Source organism: Equus quagga, chromosome 4 (genome assembly GCF_021613505.1).
Source record: "Equus quagga isolate Etosha38 chromosome 4, UCLA_HA_Equagga_1.0, whole genome shotgun sequence".
Classification (NCBI taxonomy): domain Eukaryota; kingdom Metazoa; phylum Chordata; class Mammalia; order Perissodactyla; family Equidae; genus Equus; species Equus quagga.
In genome coordinates, this window is record NC_060270.1 from 82,441,861 (window position 1) to 82,468,008 (window position 26,148).

Sequence of the window (26,148 nt, forward strand, 5' to 3'; positions counted from 1 at the left end):
TATTTTCATAGTTGATCAAGCTATTCTAGGTAGTAAATTTCAAGTCAGAATCTTTGAAAAAGATTGCTAATATTTTAAGTGGGTGAGATCTTTATGGAGGTCAAGAAACTTTGATGTTGGTAGCTTGGAGGTCCACAGAAGTGCAGTCAGCCAAGGTGATGGCAGGAGTAGTGAGGAAGACAATGGAGACAGGTGTTGAAGTCTTCCATAAATGAACCCACCTAGAAGAGAGGTGAGAAGGTGAGAGCAAGGGGGAAGAGGACAAGAGACCCTAACAGTGGGCTCATGCAGTTCCCTACAGTTTTGGTAGGAGGTTGGAAAAGTGTTCTGGAATCAACCATAGGGAAAAGAACTCTATAACTATTCAACTGTTTTTTCTAGATCCTTCACAGGTGTAAGAAAAGGATACTATTTTAGCAGTTCTCCTTTAGCTGCTTTAGTTAGGTATTTGCTTCTCTGACCTTATCTTTGTTTCTCCAGTGCCTGACCTATTTAGGTACTTAATAAATGTTTGTTCAGGGGGCTGGCCCCGTGGCCGAGTGGTTAAGTTCGCGCGCTCCGCTGCAGGCGGCCCAGTGTTTCGTCGGTTCGAATCCTGGGCGCGGACATGGCACTGCTCGTCAAACCACGCTGAGGCAGCGTCCCACATGCCACAACTAGAGGAACCCACAACGAAGAATACACAACTATGTACCGGGGGGCTTTGGGGAGAAAAAGGAAAAAATAAAATCTTTAAAAAAAAAAAAAATAAATGTTTGTTCAGTAAATGGTAGATGAATGTGAAATTGTTCCAGTGTCCTGGAATTCTGGAACAAGGAGCATTGCTTGCACACTTTAAAAAAATGATTTAAAAACAGGTAAAAGGAACTGTTACTTTAACACATTTGTATTTTCAAAATATGGAATTAATAACCCCAATTTTAATTAGATATGTTTGTATTTGAAAATAGGGAATTAATAACCCAAATTTTAGACATGTTAGTTTAATAGTTATATTTTCAAAATATGGAATTAATGCCCCAATTTTAATTAGACATGTTTGTATTGATGCATATCTTTAGACTTTTCAACAGTTGTTACAACTCTAATCTCTGGCAATGGGTTGCTTTGTTGTTTTCTTTCATTGGAGCATTAGGCTCTTGAGGAAGGAATTATAGCAGATTAACTTTGGGCAAGATGAGTAAAGAAGTCTTCAGTAATTTAAGGTAAAAAATTTTTAACCATCTCTAAATGAGCAGGAGGAGAAACAGGAAGGCAAAAGACTCCATTGTAATTTTGTAAAAAAAAAAACCACAGGGAGGGGCTAAAGAGATGAGAGGAGAGTAGGAGAACGAAGATGGAGAGAATATAGCTTTTATTTTGGATGAATGTTTTAGGACTCAGGTAAATTTGAAAAATGCCTAGGGTTAATATTAGTGTATCCAAAGTTAGCAACTGTGCAGAAACTAGTGGAAGTACTTTACATTGTCTCCTTTAACACTCACTCACTGTAATCTTTCTGAGTAATTATTCTCTTTCTGAAGATGACAAAGCTAAGGGCCAGAAAAGGAAGGTATCTTGCTCAAGGGCTAGGAAACCTAAAAAAAAATTTAATATGTATTTTTTAATAGAAACAGGATTTTAATATAACTATGTTTAATATTCTATTCTAACATTTGCTCTCTACAACAAGTAAATATTGCCCCTCCCCAATAGGTAAATAGGCTGGGTGCTGGGGTAGAGAGATCAGGGAGTTGAGGCAGGGTTGTCCCCTCCTTCCTGGCCTTCAGGGGATGCCAGGAAGCTCACAATGTTCTCCTTCCCATCAGGGTAGGAGGAGCTGCCCCAGTGCACCCTGGGTGTCCCAGCTGTGTCCTCACAGCTGAGGATGGGGCCACACTTCAGCTGGTCTCAGGAGTGTGATCTGCCACTGGAACTGGGCTCTCTGTCAGGGGCCTGGTTGTTGCCCCTGAGCTTGATGATGGCCAGTTCTTCCTGGTCTTGAAGAACAGTTGCATATTGCTGGCCCACTGGTGTGGGGGCTCCAGCTGGCAGGACAAGCTGTAGCTCTCATTCTCACTGAGCTGCTCCATGACCTGGAAGCAGGCCTCAGATTCTCCTCAGGCTCCAGGTTGTAATGATTTGCAGCCACTTGGAGCAGCTGGATCTCCCTATTTACTTTGAATTCCTGAAACACGGGAAGGACAGGATGCAGTCAGGGCCTGGATTGGGGACCCTACAGGGGGCTTGTGGGGGGTCAGGAATGGGGCAAGTGGCCAGTATGTATTACAGGTACATTTCAGTGAGTTCTGATAGATGTATTCACCTGTGTAACAACAGCCCAGTCAAGATATAGATCATTTCCATCATTCCAGAAAGTTCCCTTAAGGTTACACAGTTCCTAAGAGACATTTTGAACATTTTCCAGCTACACCTCACATTACTTGCATTAAAAGGGAGATGGAAGTTGTTAGAGATAAGCAATGTGAGAGCAACAGAGTTAATACCTGATGTAATGGCTGATGGAGAGCCAAGTGAAAGGGTTGAAAAAACAAAAAGAAAACCTGAAGAAAACTTATTTAGGCAAATTTAACTCTGCTCTTCTTCATAGCATGAGATTATTGCTGTTTTGTAAACTACTTCTATCTTTGAGTTTCACGTTGGTACTCATATACTTTAAGTAAACTAAGAGATTGTGTGGTTTCTATGTACCAGACACTACAGTAGGTGTCTTCTATACATTCCCATTCAGTACACCAGTCATTTGGGATAATTACCATTTATTATTCTGATTTTACAGACAAGAAAATTGAGACCAAGAGAGTTCACACGATTTCAGAATTTGAACCTAAGTCTAATATCAGAAACCAAATTCTTAACCCTGATGGTGTTCCCTGGATCATTGTGTAGTGCTAAATTATATTTGGTACTTTGTTTTTTAGGAGGCAATAAATTATGTACTGTCTAGTAAATATGTAATACTTTTGTAGTAGCTGACTTCAAATCCAGTCAATATGCCTTTGCTTACTTTCTGCCGTTTTCTGTACTAGGCAGTGGTTACATAAAGGTGAAAATATAGTAATCTCAAGGAGGTCAGCACATTTGATGAATTGGACAAATCATAATATTTTCAGTTAAAAACCCTGGATTCAGTTTCTGACTAGCTGGTGGTTCTTTTTTTCCTAAACCTCTGGGCCTTAGATCACATTCCTTCTGTGTTTCAGTCTCCCTGTTTGTAAAATAGAAGGAACTACTTCACAGGGTTGTTTAGAGGATCAAATGAGATAATGTTGTTTAAGAGTGAAGTTCTCAAGTGGAAAGTAAAATCTTATGGATTATTGAACTAATAACTACAATAAATTTGATTAATTCTGTGTGCGAGGCATTGGTTATGAAAGTACTTGGGTAGCTAGGGATTCCTTCATTTTACTGAGGAAAATGGTATAGGGAAGTAGGTTGGTTAGTAAAAGTTTTACAAAAGAAGGTGGCAATTAAGATGGATAGATTAAAACACAGTGTTGGTGCTTAAAGAAGAGATAAGGTTAAATTATCTATCGTTTGTTAATTGAGGTAACTTACTCCTCTGAGTTAGATAAAAGAAGTGTGTTACTGTAATTTATAAATTAGAGCTTGAATTAAATTGACTTTCAAAATTTAAAATTGTATCAGAAGTTTATGAAATGTGTATATTTCCATGCTGTTTCACACGTTTTACAAAAAAGACAAATTACTCGTAGATAATTTCTGATTCTTTCTGTCTTGTTAGTAGCCTTAAGCCGTTCCTGATATTTGCAAAACTCTGTAGGCTGATGCCCCTGTAAATTTGCTTTTAGAGACTGGTGAACTTGAAGGTAAGTCTTTGGTGTTAAGAGTATCTGAATGATCCTGTTCCTTTTATCATGCTCCTGCTGCTTAAAAATAAATACGTTCATACACATATGAATTTGGGTGACAGGATTTGGTTTCAGCTATTTGAAATTTTTACCACAAAAGACTTGATCAGGTGTTTGCTGTTTTGTTTGTTCTCTTAAGCACATTTAAAGTTATAGAAAATTTAACCAGAAGAACCTCTGAGATGTAGCTCATATTATGAGGTTAGGGGCTGTCTTTCTGTTCTCCTTCCTTGTTTCCACAGGGCCTAGCTCAGTGTAGGTTCCCCAAAAATACTCAAAACGGGTCAGTGAATAACAGAGAGAGAGTAAAGGACCAAATGTATGATTAAAAAAAAAAAAAGAACCAGAGAGGTCTTGCAACTTGGCCATAGTGAGTAGTCTCCTGATTTCTAGTCTTGTCGCTTTTTAGTTCACCACAGTTTATTTATTACTATAATTTAAAATCTTGCCTTATGGGGGCCAGCCTGGTGGTGCAGCGGTTAAGTTCACATGTTCTGCTTCGGCAGCCCGGGGTTTGCTGGTTCGGATCCCAGCTGCAGACATGGCACTGCTTGGCAAGCCATGCTCTGGTAGGCATCCCACATATAAAGTAGAGGAAGATGGGTACGAATGTTAGCTCAGGGCCAGTCTTCCTCAGCAAAAAGAGGAGGATTGGCAGTAGTTAGCTCAGGGCTAATCTTCCTCAAAAAACAAAACAAAACAAAAAAATCTTACCTCATGAAGTTTAATAACCATAGTTATAAACTGTCATGCTAACTGAATAAAGCTGATTTTTAAAAATCCCAATAATATTTTTATAAAATTTCTGGAAGTAGCCTCTTTTTAAAAAGTGAAACATGCTTCCTATATTTTAAGGGGATATATCTATTAATATAAATACAGATAGGCTTATATTTTTCTTATTGTGCCTTGTATATAAGTTATTATATAAGTAATAAAACAATTGAATTTATAGCAACTAGCATGACATACAAATCTAGTTGTTTGCAAATGATGTTTAAAAGTGATTTGAAAAGATCCAGAATATCCTTAATATGTTATGCCTTAGGAAAAGCAATCAGGTTCTGAAATGATCTATAGTTGTGCAGTAGATTTTTTTTTTTTTTTTTTTTGAGGAAGGCTGGCCCTGAGCTAACATCTTCCTCTACTTTATGTGTGGGATGACTGCCACAGCATGGCTTGATAGCAGTGCGTAGGTCTGCACCCAGGATCTGAACTGGTGAACCCTGGGCCGCTGAAGCAGAGCATGCAAACTTAACCACTGTGCCCCAGGCCGGCCCCAGTTGATTTCCTTTTTTTTAAGTTCATTGCAGTCTGAGGAAGTTATGTGATGATATCAAGTAAGTCCTAGTCTAAGGTGTATGAGTCTTACTGTATTAACTTAAGGTAGAACTGGATGGGACTGAGTAATTCTTGACCCCAACTCTTTGTATAGCCAAAAGCTCAGTGATATAGGTCGTGTGGCTGAAACCTAAAATGGCTAGGAAGAGTCCACATCTCTCAACATGTGGATCCTAGGGCTTTTTTCCATTTTTTCATTGTTAAGGAAAATGACATATTATGTCTATGTCTAGAAATGATGTTAATTGGTTTCTTACTTTTAATCCTTTCTTTGAAAGTACATTAAAGCAACAGAAATGCAGTGATTTTTGTGGGGTTACAATGTGTGTACACAGGAGTTGACTTTTAGTTTTTCTTTCTTTTCTTTTTTTGTTTTTAAGGGAGAGCCTTGGTTTTGAAAGACAAGGCAACAGTAAGCAGTCTTTAAATCTCTGCTTGAGTAGAAACCTCCACCATAAAAAAGAGTTGGTCTTAAAATGTGTGTAAGTCTTTTGCTTATCCTTCTAAAGTTTCCATACATACTATATGCAATTAAAACTCCCTCCTTACTTTCAGTGTTAGAGGGTGTTGTGAATTTCAAACGAGATTCCATAACACTGGATAAGACCCTGGAACAAAGAAGTTGAAAACTAGCCCAACCCCTCAGGATAATACTTAGGTAAAAAGGAAGACTTAGTCAGAGGTAGAGGACAGATGGATAGCTAGGGCAGTGAGGATGAGATTTTTGTATTAGTGGTATTAATAGCTTTCTGGTCTGACCCTCAGACTAGAACAGTGGTTCTCAGTGTGAGATCCCCAGAACAGAAGCATCAGCACCACGGAGACCTTTGTAGAAATACAGAATTCAGGGCCTGACCTAGACCCACTGAGTCATTAACTCTGGGATTGAGGCCCAGCATTCTGGTTTAACAAGCCTTCTAGGTGATTCTAATGCACGCTTAATTTGAGGATTGCTGCCCTAGAGAAATATAAATCCAAAAGGCTACCATTTATAATCACTTAGATGCTGGGACTATTAGTTTGCACCATATGAAATTACTGATATTCTTCTGCTTTTGACTTCTAAAAATGATTTGTTGAAACTTGTTAATCTTGAAGGAAAGTAACCTTTTACTTGGGGCAGAAAGTTTAAACTGTAAAACAGCTATTTCACTTAGGCCTCTCAATAGCCAAAGTAAAAAAAATTAAGGGCCCAGGTAAGTAGACTATAAGGTAAAGGAAGGTATTTGCTCAGCCCATGCATTTTTTCTTTTTGTAAGCCGAGGCCCAGTGTAGTTTTGTCACTGTCAGCCATACTCCTGGGTGGGCATCCCCTCCTCCTCCCATTTGCCTCAGCTCTTTTGGCTTTCCCTTCATATAGGAATGTATGTAGTCAGGGAGGAGGAATGAGCTTCCCATCCATAGCCAGCTTTTTTCCTGAGGGTTCAGAATACTGCTGTTGCTGTATTCTTCATCTGTTCTTGCCCCCTAGGATTCTTCTCAGACTTGCAGCCACTGAGGTGAGTCATTCTACTGAAAGTCACAGCTGTTTGTTTATATTTTGAAGAGGAGACTTTCTCTCCATGTTACACACATTTTAGTAAACTTCAGACAAACTGGTTTTAAGTGATGGGAACTACAAGTTGACTTTTCTGTTTTCATGTCTAGGTCTAAATTAGCTATTTCATTAATTCCCTCAGACCATATAATTAGTCCCCCTTCCTCTTTTTTTAAACATACACCAAGCATTGTACTAGGCTTTGCATTACAGAAATGAATAAAACACACAAGACTTTCATAGAGATCATAGTTTAGGTAAAAACACAACAATGCACATAGAACTCATAGTGAAAGGCGTAAATGAAGGGGAGTGATGGAGGTGGTGGTAGGAGTGTTTAATGTGAGCTTACTATGGCGATGAGTAACCAATTTCAGCTTTCTAAATGAGCATACGATGTTATCTACTACTCTTTTCCTCCTTCTTATAATGCTTTTTAAAAACAGAAGTCATAATTGGGCCAGCCCCGTGGCGCAGCGGTTAAGTTCGCACGTTCCTCTTCGGCAGCCCAGGGTTCACAGGTTTGGATTCTGGGTGCGGACCTATGCACTGCTGGCAAGCCATGCTGTGGCAGGTGTCCCACGTATAAAGTAGAGGAACATGGGCACAGATCTTAGCTCAGGGCCGGTCTTCCTCAGCAAAAAGAGGAGGATTGGTGGCAGATGTTAGCTCAGGGCTAATCTTCCTCAAAAAAAAAAAAAAAGTAGAAGTCATAATTGTATTGAGATGTATTACATAAGAGAGTGAAAAGAATAGGAAGTCACTTTCCTACTCCCACTGTAAATTACACCTCCTTTTAGTTCTGTTAGTGGTTTTTATTTATTAGCTCTAGACAGTATTGTCTACCACTCTAAATGATAGTCTTGTTCCTCTTCTCCCTCTCTCAATCTCCCAATTATTATTTGTTGTTAATTTTATCATCAAAGTATTTGCATTTTATTTTTGTAACTGTAATTTCTTTTTTCTTTCTTTATAGATCAATTCTAAAAATTTTGAACCTGGAAATACTTATAATGTCGTTATATAAGCACTTAGTCTAGAACAAAGTAGAATGGCCTCACAGAGAATGAAATGTAATCCTATGTACATTAAAACTTTACCAATTGAAAATTTTCCAAGTGTCAAATTCTAGTGGATTCTCTTTTAGTTTTTTTAGTTTCCTTCTCTTCCTCTGAGGCCCGTTCAATTCTATTGTTTCTTCGAGTTCATGGGTTTCTTTTTCCTTTGGTTAGGCCTGTGGTGTTCAAAGTGAGACATCCCCATTAAAAAGGGTGCACAAGATAATTTTGGGGAATGTCAGAATACGTTAGGAATTAAATTATCTGTTAATTTTATCTGATTATTTTAAGTTTTTATTTTGAAATGCTTTATAATATATGTAAATATATTAGTATAATAATATGTTAGTTTAAATAAACATACTGAGAGCATATGTTCAAATGGTTTTTTCTCATAAAGACATGTCTTACAACAAAGGTTGGAGTTCACTGAGTTCACAATACCTAATTGATTAATTTTCAGTATAGGCTGGCAAAACTTTCAAGTATTTGCTGTCTGAAAATGTCCTTTATTCAGCTTGCATTCCTGAATAAATTTGAGTATGGAATTGTAAGTTCAAGATTTTTTTCTCTTATAAACCTTAAAAGCATTCAGTTTTCAGTGTGATTTGTTCCTTTGTAGATAACATGGGAAATTTTAGGATTTTGTTCTTTTTTGTGGAACTCTGGTTTTCCAGGATCTAGCGTAGGTATAGATCTTTTTTCAGTAAGCCTTCTTAGCGCTTGGTGAGGCCTGTCTATGAACTCGTGGCTTCCTTCACATCTTGGAAATAGTCTTCTGGTTTTTTCTCTTTAAATATCTCTATTATTCCTGTTTTTATCCCCTTAAGGAGCACTTATTAGGGTGAATATTGGATCTCTTCAGTTAGATCTCTCGGTCCCTAACTTCTCTTATTTCCTACGTTCTTTGTGTTTTTAGTCTGTCTCTTCAGAAGTAGTCTTTATCTTTTATTTTTCACTTATGCCTCTGTTATAACCATTTTTTTATTCTTGCCAATTGAATTTATCATTTATATTTTTAATTAACAAGAATTCTTGTTTTTCTGACTGCTTTTTCAAAGCAGGGTATTTTTGTTTTATTCAAGCGTACTTTATGATTTTTTTTTTTTTTTTTTAAAGATTGGTGCCTGAGCTAACATCTGTCGCCAGTCTTGGTTTTTGTCTTCTTCTTCTCCTCTAAACCCCCCAGTACATAGTTGCATATTCTAGTTGTGAGTGCCTCTGGTTGTGCTATGTGGGACACCGCCTCAGCATGGCCTGATGAGCAGTGCCATGTCTGCGCGCAGGATATGAACCCTGGGACGCCAAAGCAGAGCGTGTGAACTTAACCACTTGGCCACGGGACCGGCCCCGAAAAATTTTTTTTAAGTGTACCATTCTGTCTACTGAATCGTCTCCATTTCTACCAGGGTTGTTTTGTTTTGTTTTCCATTTTTGGATCTTCTCCCAAATGTCTGTGGTCTTTGGTTTTCCCTTAATACTTTGGGATGAAGAACTAAGTTGCCAAGTGATGGTATCTGGCTGGCATGGTTTTCTCAGAAATTGTGTAGGTACGTCTGTTCCTCAGCAGGCCTCTTTTGAATGGGAAGGCTATGGATGTGTTCAGTGTAAGTGGGCAGTGTTTCAACATGGTAACTCTCTGTAGGTTGTGTGGGTGGGTTGGGAACCCCTACTCATGCCAAAGTAAAGAGGGCTTTATTTTGTGTGTTAGAGTGCTTTAATGTCTAATTTCTCTTAGGAATTATCTCCTCTCTCTATCCCAGCTCTAATGTCTGTTATTCAGAGTCAATCCAATCTGTGTCCTGTTTGTCTCTCAGGCACTGACACTCTCAAAGGAATGTACCCAGACAGGTGGCCCACTTCCTTTAGAGGGCACTTCTTGGGCTTTGGCATGATGGCAAAAGCCACAACTGCCAACATTGGGAGTGAGGAGGGCCCCAGCTGTCTCAGCCAGCCCAAATACTGTTTCTAAAATAATTAACCTGATGATCGCCACTTGGCCTTTTCCTACCCTTTGTGTTTGATAAAAGGTTGGTTCTTTGGCCGTCCTTCAAAGAGCTGTAAATACCTCTAGTATCTTGGATTGTGGTTTTCTCCCTTAATTTCTCTGCAAAGTTGTTCCCATCTGATTGATTTCTCTGCTAATTTGTTCCCATTTATCTGCCTTGAATTTCTCAAAATTTCTGATCCACCAACATCACCCTTTCTTATTTCCCAGCCATGGTATGGCTTCATTCTTCTGTGAAAATTTTCTGTCATCTCATTGGTATATTGGGAAATAAAAGAGACAGATAAATGTGCTCACTTCACTGCCTTGAAGCATGTGCTGTTTTCAGAGTTCCATCTTGGGTGCAATATCTGATCCAGGCATCTAGAAATTAGAAAATTGATAGAAAGCTATATATCTGTCACATGAGTTTGGAAGAGGATGTGAATCCCCTTTGTTTTGGGTTTTTTAAACCAGGCTTTTTTTTTTTTTTTCTGTTGCCAACGTAAATTATTTAAGAATTTAATGTATAAGCTTAGGCTCAGAGACAGGCTTTGCCAAATTTCAGCATTATCATCTTGGGCAGGTTACATAGCCTTTGTGCGCTCTAGTTTAATCATCTGTAACATTGGCAAAGGCAGTTATTACCTTCCTCATAGAGTGATTTTGGGAGTCAAATTGCATACATACTTAAGCCTGCCTTATAGAAAATCTTTACAAATATCTGCTCTTGGTATTGTTAAATTGTTTCTATTCAGGAAAAAGCTAGTTATACATTTTAGACAGCCCCTTTTTCCTTACAGAACAGATAAGTTTCTGCAAAGTTGGCCATGAAGTGGATTATTTTACAATAAATTTTCACAATGATTCTCTTTATAATACTGAAGATGCATTTGCAGAGAAAAATCCCTCTGTTATATGAATTGAAAGCTTTTGGTGAAGGGCTCACTGGAATCAGTAGCAAGCACACTTGCAGGGTTTTAGTTTCTAGAGATTCTTGTTCCCTCTTAGGAAGCACCTGCTGGAATAATAGAGTTCTTTGCATGATTAGACTCATACGAAGCCAATAAATAACACTTACCTGATTGTGTCGTTTTTCTGTGTCTGTGTGCTTCTGTAAAGTTACAATAAATGTGATGTATATTTTTATGGTCTTTTTGAATATGTTTATAATCCTGCCCCCACACTGGTATCTCAAAATCTTAAGTTGTGTAAAACCCCAACTTATGCTTACATGAATCCCCTTTATTGCTGAGTTAAGTCTGTTTTCTAAACTGCAAACTTTGATAACATCTATAATTCCTCAAAATCTTGTCACTTATACCTCTGCTATTCTGACTTCTTATATCTTAAGATAGTTTTACCTGTTTTAAAGCTTTGTATGAATGGAAATCATGCAGCATGTCTGGCTTTTTTGGCTTAGCATTATGCCTATGAGATTGATCCACGTTGCTTGTTGTAATAGTGTTCATTTTCATTGCTGTATAGTATTCCAGTGTATGAGTGTACCACAGTTCAACCATTGTATTGATGGACATTTGGATTGTTTTTAGTTTTGGACTATCACAAGTGCTTATTTTCATATTTATATCTAGAGTCCATCTATGAAGATGCTTGTACACGTCTTTTGATGAACATATGAATGTCTGCTATTGGCTATATACCCAGAAGTGAAATGATGAGTTGTAAGGTATTCATTTGTTTAGCTTTAATAAATATTTCCAGTAGTTTCCCAAAGTTGTTATACTGATTCGTGCTTTCCTTCTCAGTGTAATTTTAGAGATTAGTTCTCCATATCTGCCAACATTTCTTGTATTGTCTTTTTAAATTTTAGCTATTCTGTTGCTTGAGTAGTGGTATCACATTGTTGTCTTAATGTGTTTGTATGATGACTAATGAAGTTGAACGTGTTTTCTTATATTTATTGACCTTTGGATATCCTCTTCTTTTCTTACTTTTTATGTAATATTTAAGTTTTTGACCAATTTTTCTGTTGCATTGCTTGCATTTTTTATAATAATTTGTAGGAATTCTCTGTATATTCCGGATATAAATCCTGATCAGATACCTGTATTGCAAATATCTTCTACCCTGTGTCCTGCTTAAGAAATGTTTGCCTACCTCAGAGTTATAAAGATATTCTCCCATTTTTTCCCCCCAAAAGCTTTCTTGCTTTACTTTCATATTTATTCTGCAGTGTATCTGGAATTGATCATTGTATATGATGTGAGTGAAGATTTTATTTTTCTATGATTATTCATTTGATCCAGCACTTTTTTTTTTTTGAGGAAGATTGGCCCTGAGCTAACATCTGTGTCCCTCTTCCTCTACTTTATATGTGGGATGCCTGCCACAGCATGGCTTGATAAGGGGTGCATAGATCTGCACCCAGGATCCAAACCAGTGAACTCTGGGCTGCCAAAGCAGAGCACACAAACTTAACCACTACGCAAGCACACAAACTTAACCACTAAGCCACCAGGCCAGCCCAACCCAGCACCATTTGTTAAAAGACCATCCTTTGTGTACTGCACTTCATCATTAACCTTTATCATAAATGAACTGGCTATATATATGTGCATTTGTTTCTGGACTCTTTATTTTTTTCCTTTGATCAGTTTTTCTATTCTTTCACCAATACCACTCTTTCTTAATTTCAATGGCTACATTTTAAGTCTTGATATTTTATAATACGTACATCGTATACATTCATGCGTCACTTAAGGACTGTAATATGTTTGGAGAAATGTGTTATTAGGTGATTTTGTCATTGTTTGAACATTACAGAGTGTACTTACAAACCTAGATGGTATAGTCCACTACACACCTAAGCTATATGGTACTAACTTTATGGAACCACCATCGTATATGTGGTCTGTCATTGACTGAAACATTGTTATGTGCTGTGTGACTGTATTTAAGTCTTGATTATCACATACTTGGTGTACTTATAGTTCTTCAGCTTTGTTATTCTTCAAGATTGTTTTGGGTGTTCTTGATCCTTTTGCATTTCCATGTAAATTTTAGAATTTACCTGTCGATTTCCACAAAAAAGCACTGTTAGAATTTTGATTGTGATTGCATTGAATTTATATCTTAATCTGGGGAGAATTCTTCACAAGATTGATTTTTCCATTTCATGGACATAGTGTATTCCTCCATTAGTTTAGCTTATCTTTACTGTCACTCAGTACCACTTTCTAGCTTTCAGTGTAGAGATTGTGAGCATCCTTAATTAGATTTACTTCTAGGAGAAGTGAGTTTTTAAATACTATTAATGGTATCCTTTAAAATTTCCTGTTTGTTGCTAACACAGAAATATAATGGATTTCCTAATGTTTACATTTATTTTACTTTTATTGAGTTTTACATTATATTCAATTGTAAACACTTTCCAGAATTACTCTCACTTCATCATTCCTTTGTTCTAACTTCTTTATCAATCTCTTCAACAGTAAGAAATGGAGCGATTATAGCATTTTCTGGAAAATTTGACATTAACCTTTTTAAAAATTATTATTTTCTGTGACATTAATTTGAATTTTTGACTGGTACGGCACACCAAAGTTAAAATATTCTTAGTAATTTCAGTCCTATTTAAGCAAAACTAGAATTCAAAATTTGAACCTCAGCAAATGTTGTAACTAAGCTGGCATGAGAACAAGGAAATGAACGTAAACAATCAAAATACTTGTTTAACCTGTAGAGGATATATAAATCTATTTAAACTCTAATTTTAAAATATTTTATATGCCAGCTATGAGTTTAGTGCATGTAGAGTCTTTTCAGAATATTACAGAAATATCTTGACTAAAGAGATGGGCTGTCATAGTCTCTGGTATACTGTTACACAATTTTAAAACAAAATTATCTGTTATAAAAGATCATTTGTTAAAATTAGGAAGATGGAGTGACTGACTCGATTGCATATATTTGGGAGAGCATTCTCTGTAAAAACATAGCCCTCAATTTAAAAACTTTCATATTTATGTATTATGTAATTTTAGGAAATTATAAACTGCTTTAACAGCAGTTACAAGATAGCAGACGATTTTCACTTAGGTGCTTCAGCTATTACCAAACACTCCCCTGGAGAGGGTCCCTAGAGACTCTCAGGCCAGCCAGATTTACCAAGTCTAGCTGTTAAGTGTGGTGGGCAGACTCTCAGATCTCTGCCTGTCCTGCCGTTGTGTGTCCTCCTCTCCTTCTACTGTGTGTTTTTGTATGTTGACCTTGTATAAAGCAACCTGGACAAAATTACTTGTTAATTCTGTTAGTTTGTACACAATCATGTTATCTGTGAACGTGATCATTTTCTTTTTTCTTTCCGATTCTTATGCTTTTTATTTTTCTTGCCTTAAGGTACTGGCTAGGACTTCCAGGGCAATGTTGAATGAAAGTGCTGACAGTGGTCTTTCTTGTCTCATCTCACTCGGCACTCTTACTGTAGGGCTGTGGGTATGGATGTGTGTTTTAAGACACTTTTTGTAAAATTAAGGAAGTTCTCTCTTATTCCCAGTTTGTAAAGAGTTTTTCTCCTGAATGGATGTTTTGAATTTTATCAAAAGGTTTTTCTGCATCTGTCAAGGTGATCTGTTCTCCTCCTCCTTATTATAATAGGGTAAATTACATTAATAGATTCTGATGTTAATCACCCTTGCATTACTCGAACAAAACTCCATTGGTCATGAAGTGTTATACTTTTTATGCAGTCCTAGCTTTGACTTGCTATTAGTTTGCTTAGGATTTTTACATCTGTGTTTATGAGAGAGATTTTCCTTTTTTGTAATGTGCTTACCAGATTTTGTTATAAAAGGTACACTGATTTCATCAAACAAGCTGCGAAATTTGGTTTTATCTTCCCTTCTGTGGAAGAGCTTCTGCAGTGAAGCCATCTGTGTAAGTTTTCCTTGTGGGAGGGTTTTTAATAACTAATTGTTTTAATCACATAAGACTATTTATGATTTTTCTCCGTTATATTATGTGTCAGTTCTGGAAGTCTTATGTTTTTCAAGTAATTTTCTCATTTCTTCTGAATTATCAATTAGACTCGTGTAACATTTTCATGAGAGCCTCATTATCTTTTAGGGCTTCATTTTTGGTGTTGTAAATTTGTATTCTTTCTGTTCCCTTGATGAATCTGACTAAAGCTATCAGTTTTGTTATTTTTCCCAAAGAGCTAGCTTTTGGCTTTGTATTTTCTCTCTTGTACATTTTTCCTTAGTTACTGGTTTCTGCTCATGCCTTTATTATTTCTTCTACTTTCATTGGGTTCGACTTATTTTTTTCTAGCTTCTTTAGATGGAAGCTTAAGTCATTGATTTTCAGTCTTCCTTTTCTGGTGTAGTCATGAAAGGCTATAAATTTACCAAGTACTGGTATAGCCACATCTTACAAGTTTGGAAATTTCTTATCTTTAATGTTGTTCAGTTCAAAATACTTTGTAATTTCCATTGTAATTTCATTTTTCACCCCTAGATTTAGAAAGCTATTGTTTAATTTCTGGGGACTTAGATATTTTCTGGTTATCTTTTGCTTATTGAATATTTTTTTCTTTTTTGAGAAAGATTAGCCCTGAGCTAACTGCTGCCAATCCTCCTCTTTTTGCTGAGGGAGGCTGGCCCTGAGCTAACATCCATGCCCATCTTCCTCTACTTTATATGTGGGATACCTACCACAGCATGGCCTGCCAAGTGGTGCCGTGTCCGCACCCAGGATCCGAACCGGCGAACCCCGGGTGGCCAAAGTGGAACTCAAGAACTTAACTGCTACGCCAACAGGCCGGCCCCTTGCTTATTGATTTTTAACTTAATTCTGCTGTGATTAAGGTTCATCCTCTGAATGATTTCAACGACCTGAAATTTGTTTGCAAGGCTTTCTTTATCCTGCACCAAAATGGCTAGTTTTGGTAAATGTTTTCTGTGCAGTTGAGAAGAATTTGCATTCTTTTGCTGTTAGTGCCACGTTATGTGTATATACATGTATATTTCATTAAGGTTGTTCTTTCACTTATTGAGTGACTGGAGTTAAAGTCTCCCACAATGATTTTTGAAACCAATCCTATTGCATACAGACACATTTAGAATTATGTTTTCACAATTGGCTTTTTTTCTCAGTTTATTATTTTCTTTTTTCTCTCTCCTAACGCTTCTTGCTTTAAAGTCTGTTTTGTCTGATCATAGTATAGTTGTACCTGTTTTGTTTTGGATAGAATTTGTAAGGTATATATTTTCCCTTCATTTTAACTTAAACCTTTTTATACCCTTATATTTAAGTCTTCTCCAAACAGCAAATAGTTACTTTTTTTTCCTCACACAGCTTTCCATAATGTTAACACAATATTAGACCCCATGTTAAGGAGCAATTACATTTAAACACCTTGTTATTGTATTAACTAATATAACAATATTAAACTTATCAAAACCAAGAAATTAACATTGGTATAATACTGTTAACTAACTGAAGAATTGAACCAGATTTTTACCAGTTTTTCCTCTGCTGTCTTTTTACTGTTCCAACATCTGACATTGCACTTAGTTGTTATGTCTTCAGGTATTTATTTATTTAATCCAGGCTGAAAATTGTAGTATGTAACCTATTTACATATAGTGTAATTATATATAATCATTATCTATCATCGTACTATTTTTCAATAGTTTTTCTCCCCCTTTTTTTGTTTCTCTATTAGATTTTTAGTTATGCTATCTCACATTTATTTTAGTGGTTACCCTAGTGATTAGAGTATGCTTCATTGACTTATTACAACTAGTACCAGTACTTACGCTTGCTGCTTCCCCATTTAGAACACTTTTTATTCCATTTTCTCCCCATGGCTTTTACATTATTCTTGTCACGCATTTTAATTGTACATATATTTAAGCCCCACAAAACGTTACTATTGTTTTGTTGACCAATTTTGGAAAATTCTTAGTTATTTATCTTTTCAAGCGTTGCGAGTCCACCCACACATATGGCAGGCTTTCACTGTCTCCCATTCATCCTAGGTTCTTTTTGCATTTTCGGTAATATTTTTTTCTGCATTGGTGAAAATATCTTTTATTGACCTTTTAAAAAGTTTTCTAGTCCTATCTTTTGTTGTTTAGTCTGCTGTTAAACTTACCTATTAAGGGAGCTGGCCTGGTGGCATAGTGGTTAAGATTATGCATTCCACTTCAGCAGCCCAGGGTTTGTGGGTTCAGATCCCATGCGTAGACCTACACTCCACTCATCAAGCCATGCTGTGGCAGCATTCCGCATGCAAAATAGAGGAAGATTGGCACAGATGTTAGCACAGGGCCACTCTTCCTCAGCAAAACAAACAAACAAACAAACTTTACATATTAAGTTGTTGATTTCAATTATTTTCTAGTTCTAGAATTTCCGCTTGCTTCTTTCTTAAGGTATTCTTGATACAAGTCTATTTTTCATCTATTTTTTTCCATCTTTTTCTATTACAACATATTCATCACAGTTATTTTAAAGTTCTTGTCTGAAAGTTCTGTAGGTCTGTGTCTGTTACCTGTTTTTGTTTTCTCCTACTTTTCAGTCATATGCATCTGTCTTTTTTGGCAGCCTGGTAATTATTATTGAATACTAGCCATTATGAGAATATTAAAGGCTCTAGATGATATCTTCTTTCATAGAGGATCCTTCCTTTCCTCTTAGATATAAGGCACAGGGACCGATCACTTTGAGCTAGTCAGAGACTGAAGTGAATTAAGGCTATTTGTATATTTGGTTTGTCCTTCTTGTATAGCCTAGCTTTCCAGGCCTTCCAAATGAGAACCGGGTGTTTTTACTCAGCCCCTCTCTTTCGCGGATCCTGAACTCTAATCCTTGTCTCCTCAGCAATATGACATATCTGAACACTTTGCTTTCTTCTTGGCTTCCTGCTCCATGCTGGGTCTGCATTTGGCAGAAATCTTAAAGGGCACTTTTCATCAGGATCTTAGCCCCTCAGGTATCCTATTTTTATCTCCTACCTCACCAGGCCAACAAAATCTTTGCTGATACTTCTACCCCTTGGCAGTGGCCCTCAGCCCGGGCAAAGCCTGGATTCTCGCTCTGCACTGTGGCTAAAATCAGCAAATACTCGTAGAGAAAAAAGTAGCTGTAGTCTATCAGCTTACCTTTAGATGATTCCCTCTTCTCTGGAGTCTTGGAACCTCCCGTCCTGATTGCTTGAGCATTTCTAGTTGCCATTAAACAAATAGTTATTTTATTTTTATCCAAGTTTTTCTACTTCACAGCAGAAGTTAGTTCACCTACCAGTGTTCCATCGTACTCAGAAGCAAGACCGCATGACAGCCTTTAAGTACTTTTTATACACATTATTTGTCTTGGTTATTCCCACCCATATCACTTCTGCCCAAATTATTTACTTCCAAGGTCACCTGTGAAGTTTTCCTTGCTATATGTCTGTTCTAGTACTTACTTTGTGTGAAGTGTAACCACTTATATGTATATTATTTCGTGTTGTCCAACCATAGGGAAATGAGGTACTGGAATCCTTTAATGGAAAAAAGGAAAGTCCCAATGTCTGTAAGGTTACAGAATCCATGACAGGAGAGTGATTCACATTAGTCTCACTATAGAACCCTTGCTTTTCAAATCTCTGCTGTAGTTTATGGTTTTCCTATCATTTGCTTTCTTCCTTTAGAATCCAGCTCAAGGGCTTTCTTCAGGACAGCCTGCCTGTTCTGAAAAGGCTTCATTTACTGTGTACATTCCTCTATTATTGTATTGAAAGTATCCTAGCAGGTGTCTCTCCTACTATCTTATGGTCTTCTCTAGAGTCAGGACTATATATTATTCATGTTTGTGCTTCAAGGTCCCTTAGAGTGCACAATATATCTAAGCGTGTAATAAATGTTTATTGCACTCCCATGAAGTCGTCATATGCTTAATTCAAAGAGATTTAATAAAGATATGATACATGTATTGTTAACTGTTTTATCACCTTTATAAACATTTATTACAGTCTAATTATTCCTGATAACAGTCTTAGCAAAACTGTTGAATATTATATATGTGTTACATATTAACTCATTTCCTTTCATTATGTAATCATAGTCATAATTTGTAGAAAATTGCTTTGATCTCAGTATTTTCAGTTATAACTTTATGAAGCAGTTCAGATAACTTTTAGCAAAAATATCCTAGTATTTCACAGTTTTAGAGTGATTTACATTTTGTTAGTTGAAGAATTAATAAACAAAAATGCTATATGATTAACATCCAGGTTAAGCTAGCTCCTAGAAGACTTGAGCTGATTTCAGATGACAGTAGAAAAGAAGTATCCCATAAACATGCTGGTTACATGGTTATGAATGGATAGAATTTTAATAATATTCTTCAGACAGTGATTTAAAACAACTACTTTGCTGGATAATTTATATATTCCATTGGTCTGGAAGCTCAATAGTTAGCATACTAGGAGTATTGCACAATTCAAGACAAATGTTAAAAAACCTTAATAGTTTTTCTTTTGAGAGTCATTAAAAATCTGTTTAAGTACTTAATTCTCTAATCGTGGCTAATTTCGACTCAATAGTTATAGAAGAAACTTTATAATTACTTCCATTACTTTTTTGTTTGTTTGTTTGGCACATTGAGTTTTGGTTTAGTTTTCTTTTTTTACCCCCCAAGTTTTATTGAGAAATGATTGACATACATCACTAAGTTTGAGGTGTGCAGCATCATGGTTCGATTTACGTATACTGTGAAATGATTACCGCAATAGGTTCAACTAACATTCCTCTTCTCAAATAGATACAATCAAAAGAAAAGAAAGAAAAAAAGAAGAAAAAAAACTTTTTCTTGTGATGAGCACTCATAGGATTTACTCTTTTAATAACTTTCCTGTATATCATACAGCAATGTTAGCTATGCTTATCATGTTGTACATTGCATCCCTAGTAGTTCTTTATCTTGTAAGTGGAAGTTTATACCTTTTGACCACCTTCTTTCAAATCTCCAGCCCCCACCTGTAGTAACCACAAGTCTGATCTCTTTTTCTATGAGTTTGGTTTTTTTTCCCGTTTTAGATTCCATGTATAAGTGAAATATCTCAGTATTTTTCTCTTATCTGACTTGTTTCACTTAGCATAATGCCTTCAAGGTTCATCCATGTTGTCACAAATGGTAGGATTTCCTCATTTCTTATGGTGAATAATATCCTGTTGTATATGTATACCACAACTTCTTTGTCCGTTTGTCTATCTGTGGCCACTAAGGTGGTTTCTGTGTCCTGGCTGTTGTAAGTAATGCTGCAATGAACATGGGTGCGGATATCTTTTCGAGTTAATGTTTAAGTTATCTTTGGATATGTTCCCAGAAGTACAGTTGCTGGATCATGCGGTAGTTCTGTTTTTAAGTTTTTGAGGATCCTCCATACTGTGGATCTATTACTTCCATTACTTTTTAATCACAAAAGAAAGATTTTTATGTAGTACATATGGACACGTATGTGCCTGTACTTTTTTTTTAATGAGGTAAAATTCATTAACAAAATTCACCATTTTATCAGTTTTAAAGTGTACAATTCAGTGGTATTTAGAACATTCACGGTGTTGTGCAACCAGCACCAGTATCTAGTTCCAGAACATTTTATTAATTCAGAGGGAAACCCCATACCCATTGAGCACTCACACCCCATTTCCCTCTCCCTATAGCCCGTGGCAACCACTAATCTTTCTCTTTTTATGTATCTGCCTATTCTGTATGTTTTATGTAAGTGAAATCATATGATGTGTCACCTTTTGTGTCTGGCTTTTACTACTTAGCATGATATGTTGAGGTTCATCCATGTTGTAGCATATATTAGTACTTCATTACTTTTTATGGCTACATAATATTCCGTTGTGTGGAGATGCCACATTTTATTTATCCATTTATCTGTTGATGGTCTTTTTGGATTGTCCATCTGTGAATTGATTATTAACCAGTAACATTTGGGCTATTGTGAGTAGTGCTGCTGTGAATATTGTTATACAAGTTTTTGTTTGAACACTTGTTTTTTTGATTATTTTGGATATATACTTAGTAGAAAAGCTGGATCATGTGGTAATTCTATGTTTCACTTTTTGACGAACTTCCAAACTGTTTTCCACAGTGGCTGAACCATTTTACATGTCCACCAGCAATATACAGAGTTTTCACTTTCTCTTCATCCTGCCAACACTAGTACTTTTCTGTTATTTTTTGTTATAGCCATCCTAGTGACTATTTTTTCCTCGTCTTTGGTTTTCATCATTTTTGCTGTAATGTGTCTGTGGATCTCTTTGCATTTATCCATTTGGAGTTAGTTGAGTTTCCTGAATGTGTATATATTACTGGTTTTCAATAAATTTGGGGAAGTTTTCAGCCATTATTTCTTCAAATGTTTTTTCTGCTCGTTTTGTCTCTCCTCTCCTTTTAGTATGCCCATTATATATGTGTCAGTCGGCTTACTGGTGTCCCACATTTCTCTGAGGCTCTGTTTATTTTTCTTCATCCTTTTATCTCTACATTAGATAATCTCTATTGATCTCTCAGCAAGTTTAATAATTTTTTTTTTACCAGTTCATATCTGCTGTATAGGAACATAGTTCCTTATGTGAATTTTTCATTTCAGTTGTACTTTCTTACTCCAGAATTTCCTTTTTAAAAAAAAATAATTTTTACTTCTTTATGGATATTCTTTATTTTTTGTGACATTGTCAACATACCTTCCTCTACTTATTTAATCATGATTTTTCTTTAGTTCTTTAGGCATATTTACAGTGGCTACTTTGAAGGCATTGTTTGTTCAACCCAGCATCTTCTTGCAATCAGACGTTTCTAATACCTCCTTTTTGCCTGTTGCTTGGGTCATACTTTGCATGCTTATAATTTTTTGTTCAAAACTGGACATTTTATATTATGTGGAAATTCTTGGAGCTAATTTCTCCCTTCCGGTGTTTGTTATTGTTTCTTGCTTATTTAGTGACTGGCAGAGTTATTTTAGTGGAGTCAATTTTCCTGTCCTTCCACCCCCTCCTCCCCTTACACACACACACACACACTCACTCACTCACTCACTCACTCACTCTTAAGCCTCTGATGCTGCTCCTCAGGGACACAGTCTTGGGTTTTCCCAGTTAGCCTGGGATGGCAGTCGTTTCGGCAGGGCTCTCTTTGACTGTCTCCTTCCTTGACCACATACAACTGTTAAGGTCCACTAATCTAGTGCTAATTGCTCTGTTGTTTTCAGCATGCCTTGATGCAGTAATTGATCCACAGACTGAACTAATCAAAATTTGAGTTCCTTTGGAGTGATAATTTCCTAAGTTAGTGCTTGATTTGTTTCTGACCCTAGGCAGGCCCCTCCCAGCTGTTTGCCTTCTTGTTCTCTCTGGCAAACAAACCAGCCTTTAGTTTATGCTTTATGCCCAATAATTTCTCCAGTGTCCTTTCAGTTGCCTTTTACCAGGACCTGCACTGTTTTTTTAGAGCACCCTTGTCCATTCCCTTACAAATGAAGCCAGTATTTCTCTAGGAAGAGATTTGGAGCTGTTTTATGAACCTCTTTGCCACATAGGCAGTATCATCAAATCAGGTCTCTAGAATATGTAGTGGGGACAATGGTGCATTTCTCTCTTAGTGATATCTCTGCTCTAGGAGCTGAGCACTTAGTGGAATGGGAGAAGAGGGGAACGGTACCCTTAGATCTTCTTGTCTTGGCTCTCCCAGTGTGGAAAGCCTCATCTTACAAGCTGGAACAATAGCACTTTGTGCCCCACCAGCACCACACCCAAGGTATAGCCTATATCCCACCACTGGGGGCTGCATGGAAGAAGGGATGCATCCTTCACCTCCCCTCTTAGCCACATTAGCTTTAGCAATAGGTAGCTGGAGGCAAGATGAGAAATGTTGGCATCCTGCCCCTCCCAGTAAGATAGAACCCTGAGCCCACTGGGCAAAGAGGGAGCCCTGTGCTCTTGGCTTTACCCGTCTGGAGTGGAGTTTCTGACTCCCTGAGCTGGAAGGATGGAGGGAAGGGCAGGTCCTGGTTCAAACACCACAGACTCTCACATTTCTTAGAGCACCTAGTAGATTTTCTTGAATACATCTTTCTTCTTTGCTCTGTAGCCCCAGGACCATTTCCAGAGGTAATGGTTGTTCTTTTATAATTTTCACCAGTTTCACTGGAAAGCAAATCCATGGAGCTCCTCAGGCTGTCATGCTGTAAGTTGTTTTTTAATTAATGATTCAGTCTCTTTATTGGTTATAGATCTGTTCAGATTTTCAGTTTCTTCTTGAGTCAGTTTTTATAGTTTGTGTTTTTTAGGAATTCGTCCATTTCTTCCAGGTTATCTAATTTGTTGATGTACAATGTCATAATATTCTCTTATAATCCTTTTTATTTCTGTAAGATTCGTAGTAATAGCCCCACTTTCATTTCTGATTTTAGTCACTTGTGTGTTCTCTCTTTTTCTCTTGAGCAGTCTAGCTAAAGGTGTCCGTTTTGTCCATCTTTTCAAAGAACCAACTTTGTTTTATTTTTTTTCTATTTTTCTGTTCTCTATTTTATTTCCTTTCTCTCTGCAAGCTTTGAGTTTAGTTTGCTGTTCTTTTTCTAGATCCTTGAGATATAAAGTTAGCTTATTGATTTGAGATCTTTTTTTAGTGTAGATGTTTATATTTACTACACATTTCCCTCTGAATGCCACTTTCATTGCAACCCAGAAATTTTGGTATATTGTTATTTTCTTTTGTCTCAAAGTGAAATTCTGATTTTTCTTGTCATTTCTTTTTTTAAGAATGTGTTTTTTGGGGCCGGCTCTGTGGCCGAGTGGTTAAGTTCACATGCTCTGCTTTGGCATCCCAGGGTTCATATCCTGGGCGTGGACATGGCACCGCTAATCAGGCCATGTTGAGGCGGCGTCCCACATGCCACAACTAGAAGGACCTGCAACTGGGACATACAGCTATGTACAGGGTGGTGGGGGGGGTGTTGGGGAGATAAAGCAGGAAAAAAAAAAATGTGTTTTTTAATTTCCACATACTGGTGAATTTTCCAGTTTCCCTTCTCTTATTGATTTCTAGTTTCATTCCATTCCAGAGAAACACTTTGTATAATTTCAATCTTATAAAGTTTATTAGAGACTTGTTTTGTGGCCTAGCATATGGTCTAAATGGAGAATGTTCCATGTGCATTTGAAAAGAAAGTATATTCTGCTGTTGACAGGTGAATCTCTGTTAGGTTTAGTTATTTTGTTCAAGTCCTCTATTTCTTTATTAATCTTCTTGATTGTTCAGTGGATTATTGAAAGTTGGGTATTGCTGTCTCCAGCTATTACTGTAGAACTGTCTATTTTTCTCCAGTTTTGTTGGTTTTTGCTTGATATAATTTGGAGCTCTGTTGGTTGGTGCATGTATGTTTATAATTATGTCTTGATTAAATTGACCCTTTTATCAATATGTAATGTCCTTCTTTGTCTCCTGTAACAATTGTTTTTATCCTTCCTTCCTTTTTTTTCTTTCATTTTTTTATTGAGTTCATAATAGTTTACATCATTGTAAAATTTCAGTTGTACATTATTTCTTGTCTGTCACCATATAAGTGCTCCCCTCACCCCCTGTACCCACCCCTCATCCCCCTTCCCCTGGTAACCACTGAACTGTTTTCTTTGTCCATGTGTTTGTTTATATTCCACATATGAGTGAAGTCATATGGTGTTTATCTTTCTCAATCTGACTTATTTCACTTAGCATAATACCTTCCAGATCCATCCATGTTGTTGCAAATGGGATGATTTTGTCTTTTTTCTGTGGCTGAGTGCTATTCCGTTGTACCACATCTTCTTTATCCAATCATCAGTCAGTGGGCACTTGGGTTGCTTCCATGTCTTGGCTATTGTGAATAGTGCTGCAATGAAGATAGGGGTACAAATGTTACTTTGGATTCTTGATTTCAAGTTGTTTGGGTAGATATCCAGTAATGGGATAGCTGGGTTATATGGTAGTTCTATTTTAGTTTTTTGAGGAATCTCCATACTGTTTTCCATAGTGGCTGCACCAGTTTGCAGTCCCACCAGCAGTGTATGAGGGTTCTCTTTTCTCCACACCCTCACCAACATTTATTTTTAGTCTTAGTGATTATAGCCATTTTAACAGGTGTAAGGTGGTATCTTACTGTAGATTTGATTTGCATTTCACTGATGCTTAGTGATGTTGAGCATCTTTTCTTGTACTTATTGGCCATCTATATATCTTCTTTGGAAAAATATCTCTTCATATCCTCTGCTCATGTTTTGATTAGGCTGTTTTTTTGTTCTTGTTCAGTTGTATGAGTTTCTTATATATTATGGAGATTAACCCCTTGTCGGATATATAATTTGCAAATATTTTATCCCAATTGGTGGCTTGTCTTTTTGTTTTGATCCTTCTTGTAACAGTTTTCAACTAAAGTCTATTTTGTCTTATGTTAGTATAGCCACCCAACTCTCTTTTGGCTGTTTGCATAGAATATCTTTTTTCCACCTTTTCACTTTCAACTGATGTTTGATTTCCATATATATATGGAGACAAAAAAAGCCCCACAGCTTTTCTAGTCTTGTAGAGTTTGGCTCTCTGTTGGGGCACTCCTTCACTGCTTAGCCAGGCCATTTACGATTCTGCTTTAGCTTCTTTCTTCTTGCTTGGCACCAAAAGATCCACCAGAGTTGATAGCTTAGGGTCTTCTCACATATTTTCCAAGCATGTGTTTGGCCCCAGGTATGTACATGGCCTTCTAGTTTCCCCTGTATATGTGGGAGCTTTTCAAAGCCCTTTTCCCCCAAATATATTTCTCAGCTTCTTTCTTCCCAGCCTTTCCTTTCTGGCTATTGCTCGCCCCATCTCTTATCCCTCGCTCCAGGCAGCTGCAGCTAATACGTTGCCGTTAGATGCTTTTGACAACTCCTGCCCCCCAGAATGCTGCTTCTACCCTGGGGATGCTCCACAGCAGGTGAAGCAAAGGTAGGCCCTTGACCTGATTCTTCAGAGAGTTACCAGACTGGACAGAGCATGCAACCACAATTATTTTAGAATAAATCTATGTAGCTCCCTCTGGTCCCAGCATCCTGCGTCAGCAATGTGGGCTGATGTCAACTCGGCTGCTGCTGAATTGGAGAGGGGGCCATGGTGAGTGAGTATCTTAAAACGCCACAACTCTTACTCCCTGCAGTTCAGCAGCTGCATTCTTCATTTAGCATTCTCCTGGTTGTATGTTTTTGATTCACTTCTGGGTTATGAAAAAGTTTTTGCCATCTTATTCATTGCTTTTGTGGAAGGATGGAGTTTTGGAGTTCTCCACTTTGCCATTTTTGGTGATGTCTATGTCCTTTATTA

At 37.1% G+C, this 26,148-nt stretch overlaps 1 protein-coding gene across 4 annotated transcripts in view; it reads left to right on the forward strand.

Moving 5' to 3' along the window:
• Positions 1-26,148, forward strand: part of SPOPL (speckle type BTB/POZ protein like) — a 66,505-nt gene that overhangs the window by 13,293 nt on the left and 27,064 nt on the right. The window contains exon 2 of one of the 4 annotated variants that reach the window (XM_046659380.1): positions 3,746-3,830. The exons of 2 other annotated variants lie outside the window; for them this stretch is intronic. The gene's annotated coding sequence lies outside the window, so the exon portion shown is untranslated. Of the gene's footprint in view, positions 1-3,745; positions 3,831-22,956; positions 23,002-26,148 lie in introns of all 4 variants that reach the window. One more of the 4 variants, XM_046659381.1, reaches the window with a different exon arrangement.